Here is a 21,485-nt window from a genome sequence, read left to right on the forward strand (position 1 = left end):
ACAACAGTTACGTTAGCCACATTTAAGACTTATCTTGATAGGCATACGAAAAAACAGGGAATAGAGGGATATAAGCGGTTGGTCTAGATAGGACAACGTGATCCGCACAGGCTTGGAGGGCTGAAGGGCCTGTTCCTGTGCTGTACTGTTCTTTGTAAGTGTGGCAATGGAGGTTGACATGGGGAAGACAGTGGATGTGATGTACTTAGGTTTCAGGGGAGCCTTTTCTCTGAAAAGGTTGGTACATAAAATAAAGAAAGCTGAAATCAATAGCAATATTTTACAGTGGAAATGCAATGAGTCGAGTGATCGAATCCAAGCAGGAATTTGCAGTTGATACAAAGCTAAGGATGGTTCCAAAGAATAAACTAGAGGAGAATTTGAATATGCTTGGGAATTAGGCAGACAGATGGCAGATGAGATTCAATGCAGAGAAATGCAAAATACTTCACATAGAGACAAAAATACATGAAGGAGCTATTAGTTAGATGGCAAGAAGGATACGAGAGGTCTGGGGGCTTTTGATTTACAACAAACTGAAGCTATTGCAACAGCACTCAGTGTGAACAAAAATGGAGAAAGTTTCTTCTTTGCGCACTGTGGGACTGATTCATTATCAGGTTGATTCTCTGGAGCCAATACTCCATTAGATGCTACCAGAAATCAATACAGGACTGTGGACCGACTATTCTTCAATAAATACTGCCTGTGTGCGCCTGGTCACAGAATCAGGCTTATATTGCAGCAAAATTGTAAATGTGCTGTTAAAACACATACAGCAACTCTTCCTCAAATCTATTCATCAATCATTTGAACATTTCTCTAGCAGGCAAATAAACATTGTCCCTCAAACGTTTGCTGCAAAGATGCATATTTCTAAAAATTCTGTGGAAAACATCTCCAAATATAACAATACTATACTAAAGGTTGCAGCAAACAATGCAAAGAGGAGGCTACATTTTTCATGCCCGTATTCAAACCCCTCCCTATCTTTGTAATCTCTTTCAGTCCCTCAACTCTCCATTTCTTTAGTTCTGAATTCCTCCAACTGTGGCCATATGAGACCCCCCTCCCCGCCCCACGCAGCCCTGCCTCCTTCCACAAGTTCCTTTGCCCCAGCAATTTGCTCCTTTAGCTACCTGGATCCTAATCCCTTAAACCACTCTTCAAAACTCTTTGGGCGTGATCTTACCGGTCGTTCATGCCACACTCCCACTAACAGTGAGGTTGGAGAATTTGGACTTTTACAACACAGCCTCATATCTATCTCTTTGGTTACATGTCCTAATGTCTCCTTGATAGCTCAGTGTCAAATTTTGCCTGATTGCTTTCATGTGAAGCATCTTGGGAAACATTATTGCATTAAAGGCGCTAAATAAATGCAGGTTCTCACTCCTGTTGGACTACGTGGCAGCCACTTTCAAGGCTCCCTTCAAATACATAATTTCTCTGGTTCCCCTTCCAAATGGGGAGCTATGAGGAAAGTAAGAGTAAACCTAATGCAATAGCTACAGCACTGAGCCAGGTTCTCATCTGAATATCTTTGCATCAAATGCAGGGAAAGCCTTGGCACTGAATAGTTCAAGCAATTCAGCTCAGAAAACGCAGTGGAACAGCACATAGGAAGCAGCTCGGAGGCCTGTTGAGTGAGTTCTCCAATATCCCTCTGTACCCATTGTGCACCTGCTCTCGCGCTGAAACGACCCTGAGGTTGCCAGCACTGAGCGCGAGGAAGCAGCACAGGAGAGAACTTCAGGCCAGCAAACATTGCTTAATTGTAATCTTCATTTTCAGTGTGGAAAGACCGTTGCAGTTGTCGGGAGTTAATAAAGTGTAACAAAGCACAGCAGCAGTGTTGCAGAGATTTTACTTTCTTACTCAGACTATATCGAGTCACTCAAACATTGCCTTCTGCCAGAGACTAGCTCCTGAATAGTGCCTCGGGTTCTTGTAAAGCCCAAATTCCATTTAACAACAAGATATACCACTGAATTATTAAAGACCTCAGTGCCTCTCAGCAGTAAACAATGGCATTACAATGACTAATGCGTGCCTATTGACTGCAGGGATGGTGTAAAATCTTTCCTTTAAGTCCCCAGGAAAACTGCTATTTCAGCCGAGTCTCGCTAACAAAACAATGCAACACAAATCTCAAAATAATTCACCAGCTGCTTTCTTTGAAGCCAGGGCTGACTGCATTATATTCATTAAGAAGCCTTCTTTTCCATTTCAGAACCGTTTGATTGCAAATTATGCTATTGAAGTGATATTCCCCTGTTATGGACCTCTGGGCGGGGGCGGGGGGGGGATGGTGGGTTTATTGCATCTCATCTATTCGCTAACTTCCTTCAGAATTTTCAAATACCTAGAAGGAAAATATTATGCACTTGGGTACTTTTCAGGTTCACACAACAGGAACACGCATCAATCTACTGCTGCCATTATAGGGGGAAGTGGTGGCCTAGTGGTGTTATCACTGGGATAGCAACTTAGAGACCCAGGGTAATGCGCTGGGGACCATAGTTCAAATCCCACCACGGCAGATGGTGAAATTCAATAGAAGTCTGGAATGTTAAAAAAAGTTGAAAACCATTCTCAAAAAACTCCATCTGTTTCACTAACATTCTTTAGGGAAGGAAATCTGCCATTCTTACCTGATAAAGTTTATTTATTAGTCACAAGTAAGGCTTACATTAACATTGCAGTGAAGTTACTATGAAATTCCCCTAGTCGCCACAGTCCAACGCCTGTTTGGGTCAACGCATCGAACCAGCACATCGTTCAGAATGTGGGAAGAAACCCACACAGACACAGGGAGAACATGCAAACTCCACACATACAACGATCCAAGCTGGGAATCAAACCCAGGTCCCTGGCACTGTGAAGCAGCAGTGCTAACCACTGTGCTACCATGCTGCCCAGTCTGGCCTACATGTGATTCATGTAATGTGGTTGACTCTTGGGAGTCAATGGCCTAGCAAGCCGGGCTGTTAAGGTTGGGTAATGAATGTTGGACCAGTGAACGATGACCATGAATGAATAAAAAAAATGCAATGACTTCAATCAGGTCATTGAGGTTTGCCAATTGGAGAATGAAATCCCTGATTAAAGATCTAAATTGATGGGCCAATCAGGGAGTCTTTGCCTTGGTACTTAACCGGGGGTATCAGTTCCTCTGACACCCCTGGAGACAGACTGCTGATTACTCACACTCTGCACTGCTGTTAGAGCTTGTAAATAAAGGGATTTTGGTGAAGAGATTTCTGCCTCTGAAGACTTATTACAATAACTAAATGAAATAACTCTAAGTGCTTAACAAGACAGCAAAGTGAATACTGAGTGGATTATATAGAGAGGGGCTGAAGGTATGTCAGTGTGTGATTCAGGTGACTTGAAACCAGGGACTAAGAAAGGATACAAAAGCAAATGTTTACTTCAGTTATGAGGATAGATTGGAGAGGTTGGGACTGTTTTCCTTCGAGAAAAGAAGGTTGAGAGGAGATTTGATAAAGATGCTCAAAATCATGAGGGGGCTGGACAGAGTAGATAGGGAGAAACTGTTCCTGCTCATAAAAGGATTGTGAATGAGAGAGCACAGATTTAAAGTGATTTGCAAAAGAAGCAAATGTGATGTGGAAAAAGCTTTTTCACATAATGAGTGACTTGGGTCTGGAATGCACTGCCTGGAAGTGTGGTGGAGGCAGATTCAATTGAGGCATATAAGAGGGCATTAGATGATTACTTGAATGTGTACAGGGAAAAGGCAGGGGAATGCCAAAATGCCTATGAGGAGAGTGCAGACATGATGGGTCAAATGGCCTCCTTCTGTGCTGTAACAACTCTTTGATTCTGTTGTCTACCACGACATTTAAATTATCTCTCTACAAGTGAGATGTGAGGCATGGTGGCACAGTGGTTAGCACTGCTGCCTCACAGCGCTAGGGACCCGGGTTCGATTTCTGCCTTGGGTGACTGTGTGGAGTTTGTACATTCTCCAGTTTTGTCCCACAGTCCAAAGATGTGTGGGTTATGTTGATTGGCCATGCTAAATTGCCCCTAGTGTCAGGGGGATTAGTAGGGTAAATATGTGGGGTTACTGGAATAAGGCCTGGGTGGGATTGTTGTCAGTGCAGACTCGATGGACCAAATGGCCTCCCTCTGCACTGTAGGGATTCTATGATTCAATGTCCAACATGTTGAGTATTTCCAGCATTTTCTGTTTTTATTATGTACCTCATAGACTGCAGCATTTCAAGAAGGCAGCTCACCACAACCTTCTCAAGGGCAACTAGGGATGGGCAATAAATGCTGACCAGCCAGCGACGCCCATGTCCCATGGGAGAGAACTGCAGAGACCATTCTGACTAAAGGTTCAGCTTCCAAAGCTGGCGCACAGGGGAGTGGGGAACAAGCAGTCATCCTGATTCTGATGAATAGAGGTGCAAGCAAGGATGGCATGGCTGAGGAAGGTCACTGAGGCAGTCTGCTGCAATGTCATCAAGGTATTTGAAGACAAAGGTAAGGGACTCAACATGCGCAGGACAACCTGAAGGCGAGAGAGCACTGGGTGAGCTGATGTTTGTGGAGACTGGCAAAGAGAGCTTTGCAGAAACGTGACAATAATGTGGATTCAGTGTCATCTGCAATTGGCAAGAGATAATATCTTAAGCAATGATATCTGGAGGTATGAGAATACAATGGTGGCGACACAGCTGGTTATAGATAAAAAGCACAGCTCAGGGATGAATGATCCAGGATTCAGAGGTATGAGACTCTAACCTACAATGGCTATGTCCCTTATTAATGACAAAACATCCAGTTTCGAAGGCACCAATTTTAACTGCCCCTTGGAGTTCTGTTGAAAGGACACAACCTAAAATGTTAACTCTGTTCCTGTCTCCACAGATGCTATGGTGTGGGGGTGCTGGCGTTGAACTGGGGTAAGCACAGTAAGAAGTCTCACAACACCAGCTTAAAGTCCAACAGGTTTATTTGGAATCACAAGCTTTCAGAGTGCTGCTCCTTCATCAGGTGAAGGAGCAGTGCCCCAAAAGCTTGTGATTCCAAATAAACCTGTTGGACTTTAACCTGGTGTTGTGAGACTTCTTACTGTGCCCATCCCAGTCCAACTCCAGCATCTTCAAATCACAGTATGTCCCAGTATGGAAGGTGAGAGCTTGGAAGATAAAGTGTCAGAGCGGATGTGGGTGGAATAGGATTGACATAGTTGAGAAAACTTTGCACAATGATGGAGGGGAAATCTCATTCTACTCTTAAATTACACCCCACTACCCCATCATCTTGCTACATCTCAAAAGGTGATTGATCTGAAACATTGGCCCATAGCTTCCTGGCTTCCCAGCATCAGATTTGTGGAGTACCCAAAGATGAGCTGGGGATCCCACTTGGAAATCCCAGGTAAGGGGTTACCCAGCAATTGCCCAAACATGCTAACGTCCCCTGGACAATTGCACTGCACTGGGAACCATCTGAAAAAGTGATCCTTTGGATGGTTCTACCACTGTCATACTAACAATTACTCTGAAAGAGTTAGAAGAAATAAAACCACTTCTACATTCAGTGGGACTACCATGTCCAACACCCCTATATCTGACCCCTCCATGTCCAACCCCAGCTCCCAGAGTCCAATTTACAACACATTCCAAATCCCACCCACTTTCCTTAGACACTTACCTTTTGCCTGGCCTGTAATTCTCAAGGGAACCTTTAAAGTCACCTGCTTCACAGCCCAATCCATCATGCAAACCAGCCTCCCATCCATTGACTCTGTCTACACTTCCCACTGCCTCGGCAAAGCAGCCAGCATAATTAAAGACCCCATGCACCCCAGACATTCTCTCTTCCACCTTCTTCCATCAGGAAAAAGATACAAAAGTCTCAGGTCACGTATCAACCGACTCAAGAACAGTTTCTTCCCTGCTGCTGTCAGACTTTTGAACGGACCTACCTTGCATTAAGTTGATCTTTCTCTGCACCCTAGCGATGACTGTAACACAACATTCTGCACGCTCTCATTTCCTTCTCTATGAACGGTATGCTTTGTCTGCATAGCACACAAGAAACAATACTTTTCACTGTATACTATTACATGTGACAGTAATAAATCAAATCAAATCACTTTCCTTGAACACTTACCTTTTCCCTGGCCTGTAATTCTCAATGTACATTTAAAGTCACCTGCTTTACAGCAGATAGTGTCTTCACTGAGATTCTTTTGGCCTCTTACTCTGCGCTGCCTGAATCGCATCCATCCTGAGTCATAAAGTCGGGGGAAACAGGCGCTTAAGAGTTTTAGCATAGTTAAGTGGGTACGCAGTGGCAATATGACGCTGTTTGCCACTCCGAGGAAATTGTGGCCGATTAACAGAGTTTCTCTCTTTCCCCCACGAATGCTGCCTGATCTGCTGAGAATTTCCAGCATTTTCTGTGGTCTTGACGGTATATTGTGTCATAACCTTTTTGGGATAGGTTCGAAGGACCTGCTGGACTTTTCCTGTCAGTTGTTTCCTCTTTTTGTATTTCCCGCATTTATAATTTAATTGCCCTGTCACTGAGGGGGTGAATATTACATTTGGAAATGGGGACCAATGCTGCCAGCAGCACACCACACCACACCAGTCTCCAATATTATGGAAGTTAGTATGGTGCCAAAATTGGCAACTTGTCCGCCTTTGTAAAAAAATGTATTAATTCACTATTGAGCTAGTTAACATCCTGAGACTTTACGTCGCCCATGCCATTTTTCAATGGGTGTATGGGGAAATGCCAGTTATTAAGGGGTGTCGCAAAGGTGGATAAAATACCTGCAGGGGGCACTATGGCTGACTTTAGCAGAAGAATTTGCTGGAGAACTTTGGAGAGTTAATTCAACTCTGCAAGAACTCCAGTAGCCCAGTCCGTCATGCAAACCAACCTCCCATCCATTGTCTCCATCTATACTTCCTGCTGCCTCGGAAAAGCAATTCGCATAATCAAGGACCCCACACACCCCGGACATTCTCTCTTCCACCTTCGTCCGTCAGGAAAAAGATATAAAAGTCTGAGATCACGTACCAACCAACTGAAGAACAGCTTCTTCTCTGCTGCCATCAGACTTTTGAATGGACCTACCATATATTAACCTGATCTTTCTCTTCACCCTAGCCTTGATTGTAACACTATACGTGGGATTTTCCAGCCGTGCTCACCCCAAGACCAAAAAATCCCGCCCAAGGTCAATGGATCTTTACATGGTATGTGTCCTGTCCGCTACAATTCCCATAGCAACCGGACAGAAAATTCCACCCTATATTCTGCATCCTCTCCTTTCCTTCTCCCCTATGTACTCTATGAATGGTATGTTTTGACTGTGTAGTGGGCAAGAAGCAATACTTTTTACTGTATCCCAATGCATGCAACAATAATAAATCAAATCAAATCAAAGTCTCATATTCCCTCCTGCATTCTCCAATCCCATGAGCCTAATCTTTAAGGCAATCTTTTTTCCTTTGCCCTACCTCAATTACAGATTGAGATTTAAACCACCTCGCCTGACCTCTCGCGAACTCCTTTCCTTAATCCTTCAAACATTTGCAAGCCCCATCTTTTCAATCAGAGATTTGAGTGATGTCTTCCAACTATCACAGTAAGAAGTCTAACAACACCAGGTTAAAGTCCAACAGGTTTATTTGGTAGCTAAAGCCACTAGCTTTTGGAACAGGCTGTTCCTTTGTCAGGTAGGTGGGAGTTCTGATCACAAACAGGGCACAAAGACACAAACCCAATTTAATTTACATGAATAATGATTGGAATGTGAGTCTTTACAGCTAATCAAGTCTTAAAGGTACAGACAATGTGAGTGCTGGATTCTTGTCAATTCCTCTACACCTTTGCTGTCTCATATTCCAAAGGCACTTTGGGATGAGCTGCCCTTGTTCTTACGTTTTCTTCCAAAATATAGAATTCCAACTTTAAATCACCATTTGCAGCACTTTGAAATCTTTTTGCTTTCTTTCTTAATCTTCTCTTCCGTCTAGGCTTTGAAACCACCCGAGACAAAGTGGGTGGGTGAGTGAGCTGACAGCAGCTTCCATCAAAGCCAGTTGCTAAGAGGCACACGGGGGTGCCACGATCTATTCCTGCCCCATTTCAAGCACAGAGATTCCACACAGCAACAGACAAGGGATGGGGTGCAGTGTCATCCAAATTTCGGTTGTGTGTTCCGAGCAGGTAAGGCTCCTGCCATCTGGGCAACACTGTAAAATTACCCCGAAAGTGTGCGACGGTACTCAGCATTACAATTTGGCGGCGCATTTATCTTTTATAAACCTTTCACACAATGAAAAATGAGATGCACTTTACAAGCTGCACAGTGGTGTGTCTCGGGAACAGCGAGTCTAAAATCATAAGAACAAAATGTTACTCTCACTTGTTAACATGTATCTGAGAAATTTGGTTCCACTGGAAGAAAATAAAGGATCAGTCAAAAGATGTGTCTTGCGCTGTTGGTTTCTTGAATTGCAATTATCATATGAAGTGTTATGTCTCCATCTTGTGACAGAACCTGAGTGTTTTCATGCTTCCGTGAATGACAGGTTTGCTCGGACTAAGTGGGTCATTTTCAGTTTGGCAAGCTGTAACTAGCGGAGTGCCGCACAGGATCAGTGTTTGGGCCTTAGCTATTTACAATCTGAATTAAGGACATCGATAAAGGGACTGCGTGTATGATGGGAAAGTAAGTTGTGAGGAGGATACAAAATAATATACAATGTTACAGTGGAAGGGGAGGCGATGGCCTAGTGGTGTTATCGCTGGACAACTCAGCTAATGGTCTGGGGACCCTGGTTCAAATCCCGCCAGGGCAGATGGTGGAATGTGAATTCAATGAAAAATATCTGGAATTCAGAATTTACTGACGACCATGAAACCATTGTCGGGTAAACTCATCTTGTTCACTAATGTTCGTTCAGGAAGGAAATCTGCCGTCCTTAACTGGTCTGGCGTGTAGGCGACTTCAGAGCCACAGCAATGTGATTGACTCTCAACTGCCTCCAAGGGCAACAGTGGATGGGCAATAAATGCTGGCCAACCAATATCCCACAAATGAATTAAAAAAGTGAGTAGGCAAGAGAGTGACAGATTTACATAAAATTATTTACTTTGGTAGGAAAAATAGAATATTTCTTAAATGGTGAGAAACTATTAAATGTTGTTATTGAGAGGGATTTGAGTGTTCTTGTGATGCAGGAAGTTAGCATGCAGGTATATTAAGCAATTGGAAAGGCAAATGGCATGCTGCCCTTTATTGTAAGGTGCGTTGGAGTAAGGACAATTGGCTACAATTGTGCAGGGTTTTGGCAAAACCACTTCTAGAGAAATATAGTTTTGATCCCCGTATGTAAGGAAGCATATATCTGCCTTAGAGGAGGTGCATTCAATGCTCATTGAATTAATTTCTGGTATGAGTGAGTTGTCGTAGAGGAGAGATTAAATACAAAAGGCCTTTGGAATTTAGAAGATGGAGAGGTGATCTTATCGAAAAAAAAAGATCCGTTATGGAGTGAAGAAAGGTAGAATTTGGGAAGCTGTTTCTCCTAAATGCGAGCCTGTACATTCAGGAAATATTCTCAGGATCAGGGATAGGCTATTTTGGACAGAGGTAAGGAGAAACTTCTTATCTCATTGCGACTCTTTTGAATTCTCCTCTCCGGAGGGTGTGGAGGTTAAGTCATTGGCTGAAATTTCGTGACTGTTCCCACTGGCAGGATCCTCCCAACCCACCAATGGCAACCCCTCGCCATGGGTCCCAGAGCGGCGGAGGGTGCGACCAATGGGAAATCCCATTGACAGTGATGGGATCGGAAGATCCTGCGGCCAACCAATGGCAGGCCACCTCTGCAAAATGGGGTGGGGGGCAGAAAATCCCACTCATTGAAAATATTCAAGACTGAAATCAATAAACGTAGAATCATAGAATCCCACAGTGCAGGAGGAGGCCATTCAGCCCTTCAAACCTACACTGACAACAATCCCACCCAGACCCTATCCCCATATATTTACCCTGCTAATCCCCCTGACACTAAGAAACAATTTATCATGGCCAATCAATCTAATTTTCACATCTTTCAGACTGGGAGGAAACCGGAGCACCCGGAGGAAGCCCATGCAGACATGGGGGGAATGTGCAAACTCCGTACAGACAGTCACCCGAGGCTGGAATAGAACCCGGGTCCCTGGCGCTGTGAGGCAGCAGTGCTAACCACTGTGCCACTTTGAACACAGATGAGAGAGAACTGCTGAAACCCTTGTTCTCTTCCCTGATTTTCAGAGGGGATCACGCTAGAGCATTCTGTAATGTACAGTTTATCGGAAATTCGTTCTGGAAATCACGCTGAAAAATCTAGCAGGAGTTACTCCCATTTTCCCACAAATTGGGGACTTAGAATTCTTTTGGGAAAATCCTGGCCTATTTTCCCATTCCAATGTTCAGTAAATGCACTTTGGGCTATGGGTTTAGGCCTAAGAGATGGACATGGAACAAGTCAACTGCAGCCTGGCATCATTTCATTGGCACAGTTCTTCCTTCAAAAGGCTCACGTATATTGGAATTTGGGTCAAGAACGTATCAATGACACAAACAAAACTATAACGAAAACAATAAACAGCAGAACAAATGTCACAATGGCCGTAAAACATCGATGGCACCATAAAAGACCACAAAAAGCAATAAGGAAATTTACGGGCAGGATTTTACGGCCTCGCTTGTAAAATCCCACCCAAGGTCAACAGATCTTTCCATGGTCCTCCCCTTGCCCGCTCCGGTTCCCATGGTGGATGGGCCTGTAAAATTCCGGCCTACATGTAGATATATGGCAAGTTATGTTACACTGTATAAAACTTTTGTTAGGCCCCATTTGGAATATCGCGTGCAGCTCTGGTTGCCACTCTATTAGAAGGGCATGGATGCTTTGGAGAGGGTACAAAGAAGGTTGACCAGGATGTTGCCCAGTCTGGAGAGTTTTAGGTATGAGGGGAGGTTGAATAAACTCAGATTGTTTTCAATGGAAGACAGAGGCTGAGGGGCAACCTGACAGAAGTCTACAAAACTATGAGAGGCATAGATAGGGTGGATAGTCAGAGGCTTTTATCCAAGGTGGAAGGGTTGATTACAAGAGGGCACAGGTTTAAGGTGAGAGATGGTAGGTTTAGGGGAGACATGCGGGGAAAGTTTTTCACACAGAGGGTGGTGGGTGTTTGGAACACACTGCGAGTGGAGGTGGTGGAAGCAGGCATGTTAGCAACGTTCAAGGTGTACCTTGATAGATACACGAATGGGAGGCAAACAGAGGGATAGAAACCACCTATCAGTGCAAGCTTGGTGGGCCGAAGGGTCTGTTCCTCTACTGTATTGTTCTTTGTCCTTTGTTCTTTAAATGACCTGTTAAATAGTTTGCTAAACCTTTGTATTTACATCAAGTTACCTGGAGTCAGGTAAAACTGTAAATAAACCTGTTGGATTTTAACCTGGTGTTGTGAGACTTCTTACTGTGTTTACCACAGTCCAACGCCGGCACCTCCACATCAGGTAACAGGCACAGGCCATTTAACTCCACAATTGGGATTTATGAACCCCATGAGCCCATCATCATCTATCCCTATCAGCATCTCTCATGTATTTATCTAGCTTCTCCTTAAATATAGCCACATTATTTACCTCAACTACTCTATGTCTTGACATGATCTACATTATTCACAGTTTTTGAATGAAGAAATGCCTCCATTATCCCCTTTTGAACTTATTAGTGGCTATCTTGTATTAATGACCTTTAGTTTTTGCATCCCATACAAGTGAAAATGTCAATCTCCTCTATCAACTCTGATTAGATTCAACATGCCCACGAGTTTGGAGACGAACAACGATCCCACCCCTATTGCCTTGTGTTTTGGGTGTAATAATACTATCATTTCCTGGTTAACCTGTGTAAAGAGACCTCACAGTACAACTGCTTTAAAACTCAGCATGGATACACAGTACCTGTCATGAATAGTCCTGGCGACATTCATGGTAATACGATTCTAGTGGTTTGATAGATGGCTTTCACAACACTTCAGCCAAAGCCATGTGTGCAACTTACACCCTGTGCAATTTCTCAAAGCGCATGTGGTATAAATAATGGATAGCCACAGAGCAACATTACAGAACAACTGATATAATCTCTCAGGGCTGTGCAATCCTTGCCAAATATGACAGACCTATGAATAATTCAGAACTGTTACTGTTGCAATTGGCTGCTATTTTCTGTTGGTCTATGCAGACTATATTAAAAAAAACTTCAAGCCACACAATATTCTCTTATCTGCACGACATTAGTCTTTTCATCAGGCAAATGGCAGACTAAATTATTATTTTTAAGCATGGAAGTAGTGCTGAAAGGCATAAATGAATCACTGTTCTGATTGCAATGCACTGTAGACAAGAAAGAGAAGGGGACAGATGATTACAGTGGTAGATTTAGATGAAAAAAGATGGGGGGGAGGCTCGAGTGAAGCACGGACGGCAACAAAGATGGGAATGAAAGACAGGAAAGTAGAAGGCAAAAGTGGTAGGCGAAGGAAACAAGGGCCATCAGCAAATAGAGCCATCAGTACAAAAAAATGTGTAAAAATGTTAAAAAGACAAGTCACTGAATGTGAACGCACAGAATATTTACAATAAGATAGACAAATTAACAGCACATAGAGAACAGGTTATCCTGGATTTGGTACTTTGCAATGGAAAGGATTAATTAATAATCTTGTTGTGCAGGGCCCTTTAGGAAATAGTGACCATAACATGGTGGAACCCCTCATTAGGATGGAAAGTAAAGAAGCCTGATCTGAAACTAAGGTCCGAAATCTAAACAAAGGACACTACAAAGGTATGAGGCACGAGTTGGCCAAAATAGAATGGGGAATTCATTAAAAGGCATGGCAGTGGATAGGAAATGGTTAATATTTAAGTGAAGAATATTTGCATTGCTTTCTGGCAGAAAAACACAGCAGGAAAAACAGGCCAACCATTGCTAACAGAATAAATTAAAGATAGCATTAGATCCAAAGAGAAATCACATAAAGTTGGTGGAGAAAGTAGCAAGTCTGAGGATTGGGAGTAATTTAAAATTCAACCAAAGAGAATGACGAGATTGATTAAGAGGGGAAAAATAAGGTACGAGGGTAAACTTACAGGTAACATAAAAGTGGACTGTAAAGGTATTACTAAAAAATAGTGCTGGAGAACTTAATGGGACTGAAAGCCAATAAATCCCCAGGGCCTGATAATCCACGTGTCGAGGGGTTAAAGGAGGTGGCCAAGAAAATAGTGGATGCGTTGGTTGTTATCTACCAAAACTTTGTAGATTCTGGAACAGTCTGGGCAGATTTGAGGGTGAAAAGTGTAACCCCACTATCTATAAAAGGTGAGAGGGAGAAAACACGGAACTACAGACCAGTTCGCCTAACATCAATGGTGGAGAAAATGTTAGAGGCTATTATAAAGGATGTGATAACATCGTACTTAGAAAATATCAATGGAATTAGATAAAGTCAACATGGATTTATAAAAGAGAAATCCTGTTTGGCAAACCGACTGATGTGTGTTGAGGACACAACTAGCAGAATAGATAAGGGAGAACTAATGGAGGTGGTGTATCTGGATTTTCAGAAAGCGTTTGATAAAGTCCCATATAAGAGGTTAGCATGCAAAGTTAAAAGTCTTAGCATGGGTTTATTAGAATCACAGAATTGTTACAAGAAGGAGGCCATTCAGCCTATCATGTCTGCACTGGCTCTCCAAATATCCACTATGACTTAGTGCTGTTCTGCCTTTTCCCTGTGCCCCCTGCACATTGTTTCTATTCAAGTAATCATCTAATGTCCTCTTGAATGCTTCAGTTGAACCTGCCTCCACCACACTTCCAGGTGGTGTATTCCAGACCCAAACCACTTGCTGTGTGGTATTCCATATTACATTTGCTTCTTTTACAAATCATTTTAAATCTATACCCTCTCATTTTTAATCCTTTTAGGAATGGGAACTGTTTCTCCCTTTCAAATTTGCCCAGTGCCACCATAATTTTGAACATCTGAATCAAATCTCCCCTTAGCCTTATTCTCTCCACGGAGAACAGTTCCAACCTCTCCAATCTATCCTCATAACTGAAGCATGGATTGAGAATTGGTTAGCAGACAGGAAACAGAGAGTAGGAATAAATGGATCTTTTGCATAGAGGTAGGTGGTGACTAGTGGGGCCCCAGCTTTCACAACATACATCAATGGTTTGAGTGAACGGGCAAGTACATGGCAGAAGCAGCATAACGCGAATAAGTGTGAAATTATCGGTAGGAAAAACAGAATGGCAGAGTATTATTCCAATGGTGCTAAATTGGGAAACATTGATGTAAAAAGGAACTTGGGTGTCCTGATGCACCAATCACTGAAAACAAACATGCAGGTGCAACATGAATGGTATGTTGACCTTAATTGCAAGAGGACTTGTGTAACGAAGCAAGGATGTCTTACTGTAGCAGTACATAGTCTTGGTAAGACCACACCTAGAGTTTTGTGTTCAGTTTTGGTCTCCTTGTTAAGAAAGGATATACTTGCCACTAGCAACAGTGCAGCGAAGGTTCAAGGAGACATTTGGTCGACTAGGTTCGTATTCACTGGAGTTTAGAAGAATGAGAGGAGATCTCACTGAAACGTATTAAATTCTGACAGGCCTGGACAGCAAGGATACAGGGATAATGTTTCCTCTGGCTGGAGGGTTAGAACAAGGGGTCACAGTCTCAGGATTCAGGGTCGGCCATTTATGACTGAGACGAGGAAAAACTTCTTCACCCGAAGGGTGGTGAACATGTGGAATGGTGGGGGAGGTTGCCGGGGGGGTTGGGGGGGTAGGTGGGGGGCAGGTGGGGGGCAGGTGGGGGGCGGGGGGGGGGGGGGGGACTCGCACTGAGACTTTGTGCCGATGTAAAACTCAATCTGGGCCTCTCGCGGGGTTTTCTGTTTCTATCAGAAAACAAAACGGGAGTGGAAAGCCATGGCTCTTGATTCAAAATTTTAAATTAACAACATACTACAGAGAAGGGCAGAAATTATAAGGTATAAACACAGTTTATGTCTTAAGTACAGGTTATAAATCCTAGGTCATTTCCGTGATAGCTGACAATGAAGATAAGTGCCTGTAGCATTTCTGTTTGAGAGATGTGGAGAGTGGTTTAATGGTCCTTTTTCTATGCTTTAGCAAATTAAATCAAACTGTTGCCTCACCATTAAAATTAAAATTGCATTAACATCATGGAATTCCTTACCTCCTTTAGTCTTTTCCTATCTCCAGGCTTTCAAAATTCAAAATTCATTTCCATCCATCATTATTTCTTGATGTAGTTCTTCTTCTGTATTGAACCTTGATGGTGTACGTCCACCAATTATTAAACTAAACGCAAGTGTTTGAGAAATTGCAATTGTGTGTCAAAAGTCCAATGAAAAACAGATTGCCAAACTTAATTGCATTATAAAAATCAAGAGTGGAAATTGTCACTGGACATGCAGAAACTAAAGGCTGGGCACTATCATCATACAGTTACTTAAGATTTGATTCTGTAATCTTGCCTCCATTAAGGGGCTGCGCTTGCATTCAGCATAAAGCAGAGGCTCCAACAGTATCATAGAATACCTACAGTGCAGAAGGAGGCCATTCAGCCTGCATTGATCCTCCAACAGATCATCCTACCCAGGCTCGTTCCCCATTACCCCACGTATTTATCCCGCCAATCCCCCTAACCTGCACGTCTTGGGACACTAAGGGACAAGTTAGCAAGGCCAATCTACCTAACCCACACATCTTTGGACTGCGGGAGGAAACTGGAGCACACGGAGGAAGCCCCCGCGGACACTGGGAGAATGTGTAAGCTCCAAACAATCACCCAAGGCTGGAATTGAACATGGGTCCTTGGAGTTGTGAGGCAGCAGTGCTAACCACTGTGCTACAGTGATACCAACAGTGTAGCCTTGATTCTCTGAACTCTGTTCACTGTGAATGGTGATCCTCACTTGGGAGCATATAGGATCAGGAAGTTACCCCAATAGAACGTATGTATCAGACTAGTGCGTCCGCTAGTTTAAGAGAGACAGAAATAACTGGGCTCACACGTCTGTTAAAATAGCAAAGAGAGAAGAATTTGTTCTGGCTGCACTCGGTATTGATGAAATAATATTGCACAACATCATTTCAAGGCTGCAGTTTATGAAGTAAGTCATCTCTCAGTCATGTATTTTTCCACAAATCATATGACTGTGCCACTTATATTTTACTACCAGTTCTGAGTTTTTGGGGGTTTTGATTTGGGAAAAAAATGTTCCCATAAGATATGTTGAGAGCTGACCAATACACGCAAAATACTATCGACATTGGGAGCAGAACTTTCCCAAGGGAATTGTAGCGGGCGGGGGATGGACCATGGAAAGGTCCATTGACCTCAGATGGGATTTTCCAGTCTTGGGGCGACATGGTCAGAAAATCCGCCCTGGCAATCCAAAATAAAAGCTACAAAATGCTGGAAATATGCAGCAGGTCTGGTAGACTGAGCAATACTCAATGATTTTGTCAGAACAAGAAAACGTTAAAAGTGTAACAGATTTTAAGTAAGTACGGACAGGTGGAGAAAGTTGGTTGGGGGATGGAGGGTGGGGTATGAGTTGAGTGGAAGAAAGAACAAAATAGAGTGGAAAGGCATGGGGCAATTAAATGATCATAGAATCCCTACAGTGCAGAAGGAGGCCATTCAGCCCATTGAGCTTGTACCGCCAACAATCCTACCCAGGCCCTATCACCATAACCCCATATATTTGCCTTGCTGATCCCCCTGACGTTAAGGGGCAATTTAGTGTGGCTAATAAACCTAACCCACACATTTTTGGAGTGTGGGAGGAAAGCCACGCAAACACGATGAAAGGATTTATAGAGAACTCCTTTTCCAGTTCTGACGAAATCTTGGGCAGGATTTTCCAGCCTCGCTCGCCTCAAAGCCGAGGAATCCCGCCCGAGGTCAACGGACTTTTCCATGGTCTGACCCTCACCCGCTCCGATTCTCATGGTGGGCAGGATGGTAAAATTCACCCCATTAACTCTGGGTGGGATTTTCCATCCACCCACGCCCCATATCCCCAGTGGCATGTTTTGCAGCGGCAAAGGTGGTCTGCCATTGGCCGGTGGCGGGATATTCCAGTCCTGCCGGTGTCAACGGAGTTTCCCATTGCTTGCACCCTTCACGACCAGGAAACCCACGGCAGGGGGAGGGGGAATCGCCTTTGGTAAAACCGGAAAATCCCACCACCGGAAACAATCGGAAAATCCTAACCTCTGTTTCTCTTTCCAGCGATGTTGGCGGACCTGCTGATTTAATCCAGCCTTTCCTAATTTTTCAATCATATCAGGAAAAACATTTCATGTATTTTTCAGACACTCCAAAGCAGGTTTTATCCCGAAGCCAGAAGACTGGCTCGACAGAGATGAATTGGTGCACAGGAGGATGATTCATGTCGGGAGAAGGGGAGAGAGATGCCTCAAGAAAATCATTCAAGTCGGACAATAATGGAAGAAAATGATTTGAATTAAGATTGAGAAAGGAAACCATAATTGAGATAGTTTGCAGAAGAGAGAGAAAATGATGATAAAAGCAAAGAACAGCAGAAATCTCAGGTCATTAACTGAAGAAGGAATTTAAGATTTCAAGAGAAAATCAAGAAGGGAGGGTGAGACAAATAGAAAAGATGCTATAGTTAAGAAAGTTCATCAACGCCTCTACTTTCTCAGGAGACTAAGGAAATTTGGCATGTCCGTAATGACTCTCACCTACTTTTACAAATTCATAGAAAGCATTCTTTTTGGCTGTATCACAGGTATGGCTCCTGCTCTGCCCGAGACTGCAAAAAACTACAAAGGGCTGTGAACAAAGCCCAGTCCATCACTCAAACCAGCCTCCCATCCATTGACTCTGTCTACACTTCTCATTGCCTCAGAAAAGCAGCCAGCATAAACAAGGACCTCATGCACCCTGGACATACTCTCTTCCACCATTTTCCGTCAGGAAAAAGATACAAAAGTTTGAGGAAATGTACCAACCGACTCAAGTACAGCTTCTTCCCTGCTGCCAACAGAGTTTTGAATGAACCTACCTCGTATTAAGTTGATCTTTCTCTATAGCCTGTCTGTGACTGTAACACTACATTCTGCACCCTCTCCTTTCCCTCTCCCCTCTGTTCTCTATGAACAGTATGTTTTGTCCATATAGCGCAAGAAACAATATTTCTCACTGTATCCCAAGACGTGACAATAATAACTCAAATCAAATCAAAAAGAAATCATGATAATGGAGAGGAGTGTATTGAATATGAAGATATTGAAATCACTGTGCAAGTGATCCAGGGCACCTGCTAATAAGATTTAGAAACTTTGCTGCACCTATTTGGATGTGATTGGTGAATGAAGCTGCAATCTAAGCTGGGAATTAGTGCTCGTAGAAAAATAACCATTATAAAATCACAGAAGCATAGAATCTCTACACAGTGCAGAAGGAGGCCATTCAGCCCATTGAGCCTGCGCTGGCTCTCTGAAAGAGCATTTTACCTGGGTCCAATCTCCCCACCCCGCACAATCACCATAAACCTGTACATTCACCATGCCTAATCTGCCTAACCTATACATCTTTTGGATACCAAGGGGCAATTTATCATGGGTGAATCCACCTAACCTGCAGATCTTTTGGGCTCCAAGGGGCAATTTAGCATGGTCAATACATCTAACCAGGAATATAGGATCAAACAAATCACCGTATGCAGGATGCAAATATACTGTAATTACACGCAATCTTCAAAAACACAAGATTTTTGTATCCAAACTGAAGATAGGCATTAAAGATAACTGTCATCAGTACAGTTAGCTATATGACACAGTCATCTTCTCCTCATAAGCAGCAGATTACAATGTTTAAGAATTTTATGCTGCGTGCGTCATGCCAGGACCTCACATTGAGAGAAGTAGGAAAGAAAGGGCAGTGGATGGACTTGAGGAGCAGTTGGAGACGACAGAATTGTAACAAGTGAAATCTCATTACAGTGTCCGCCCTTCCCTATGAAAGCTGATCAAACATCCAGCTAGAATCCGTAAACACCTTCCTTACTTTTGAACATTTTTGTATTGAGGGTACCCGTTGCAGTATTCAACACTCCCGACATTTCAACGGGATGTTCATTGTTGCTGTGTTTTAGTGATTTCTACAGCCATTTTGGCTTTGTCCGTTCCCCCAGCACAGACTCACTCCATCACAGTTCCGCCAAGGTCATTGAAAGACACTTCCATCTCGCTCCTATGCTGCCGACATTTCACATGCAATTGCATTTGATTCAATGTACATCAACCTACTCAATGGGAGCTGACACAAATCATTGGCCACAATCAAAATGTACAGATTCAGAAAAGTATTAGAATGTAGCCAATCTAATGTTGATAACTGTCAAGCACAGCCATTTGCTTTCAATTGTAACATGAAGCTTTCCAAGAATAAATCATATTTCCAAAAGTAATATTAACGTTTGGAAAATGGTTTGTTTATGTGTGACATATCCTATATGCTGCTTTGCTTTCAAAAATAATAAAACCTCCCCTGACAGCATAGTAGTAATATTAATAGGTTTGATGTAGTATTGCGGGGGAGGTGATTGCTTAGTAGTATTATCGCTAGACTATTAGTCCAGAAACTCAGCTAATATTCTGGGGACCTGGGTTCGAATCCCGCCACAGCAGATGGTGGAATTTGAATTTAATAAATATCTGGAATTAAGAATCTACTAACGACCGTGAAACTATCGTCAATTGTTGGAAAAAACTTAGATGGTTCACTAATGTCCTTTAGGGAGCCGTCTGGCCTGCATGTGACTCCAGAGCCACAGCAATGTGGTTGACTCTCAACTGCCCTCGAGCAACTCGGGAAGGGCAATAAATGCTGGCCAGCCAGTGATGCCCATGTCATATGAATGAAGAAAAATAAGCTGGATGATCCCAGGTTTTGACTCCTGGCCTGGATTGAGTTTGTTAAGCTCAGCTGAGGCAGTTGACATTCTAGAGTCAGTCTTGTCTAACAATGAGTAGGGAGAATAACCCAAGGCTGTTTTTCATAATCTTACAAAGCTTTTGGAAATTACATCTGGTATTTTCATGCCATTCTCGTGGGTTTCCCGACAGCTGGGGGGCGCATAGAACAGGAAACCCAGTTAATACGGCGCGGCTGATGTCAGGATACCTCCACTGCTGTGAAACACGCCACGGGGGCACAGGAAAATCCCTCCCCAGATGTGTACCTTGTTGATTGGGCAGTCTTGTGGTGCAGTGGGTAGCGTTGGAGCCTCTGAGTCAGAATCTCCGGGTTCGAGTCCCACCCTAGGACTTGATGGCCAAGGAAGGTGTGTTTATAACACGGTCAAACAGGTTGACCGTCAACCTGCAAAATGCTTCCAATACGCGCTAATGGCAGGTGGTAAGAGCGGGAGACACTCCTGATCAGCCATGCCTGATGCGCAGTGGCGTCCCCTCAAGCTATAAATCTTTAGTGACAGACTAGCAACCTGTTCCAGGAAAATCCTCTCTATGGGAGCGGATGCCAGTCTGTCTAGTGCACCACTATGTACGGGAAAAGTAACAACAAACAACTTTGCTGATCAAATAGTCAGCCAGTACTTACTAACCCTGAATTGGCACTGTTGACAACAGGGTTATGAAACCATGAAAGTAGATCCATGCACCCAATTAACTGTGTGTCCAGTTTCTGGCAATGAAAACTGACAGCCACTGCCAGCCAAATTATACACTGTTACTTATACTAGTAACAAACCGAATCCCTTACAATTGTCCATCAGCCATCTTGACCTTACAAAATGGCCCATGACTAATTTACTGGCCCAGCCTATTTCAGTTGAATGTTTAAAACCAGGATACTATAGCAAAGCTTGATGTTAAACTAATGTTATTCGCATTGAGACTTGCTTCCTGCATTTGTCTACCGCCTTGGAAGGTGCCATTTCTATATTAAAAATCCCACATGACTTTCCGAGTGTCGTTGCTTGGTGCTGTTACTAAAATCATACCAAACGGAAAATCTTCTTACTGGCATTCCACAGTTTAAATGAGAAAGACCCACCTGGCTGTAGCACTGAAGGTTTGTCCATCAGAACTAGTCGTACCCCTAACCAGACTGTTCCAGTGCACCTAAACACTCACATCCAGCTGACAAAATAAAAGATTGTTCAGGTATGTTCTATCCAAAAACAGAAAAATACAATCCTTCCAAATAGTGCTCCATCGGCACATACTCACTTATTCTCAGATTTCGTTTCATCCAGACCACTCAACAACGCACCTCATTTCAGTCTTAGTCCAAACATGGACAAAAGA

The sequence above is a fragment of the Mustelus asterias genome, chromosome 12 (genome assembly GCF_964213995.1).
Source record: "Mustelus asterias chromosome 12, sMusAst1.hap1.1, whole genome shotgun sequence".
In the NCBI taxonomy this organism is placed as follows: Eukaryota; Metazoa; Chordata; class Chondrichthyes; order Carcharhiniformes; family Triakidae; genus Mustelus; species Mustelus asterias.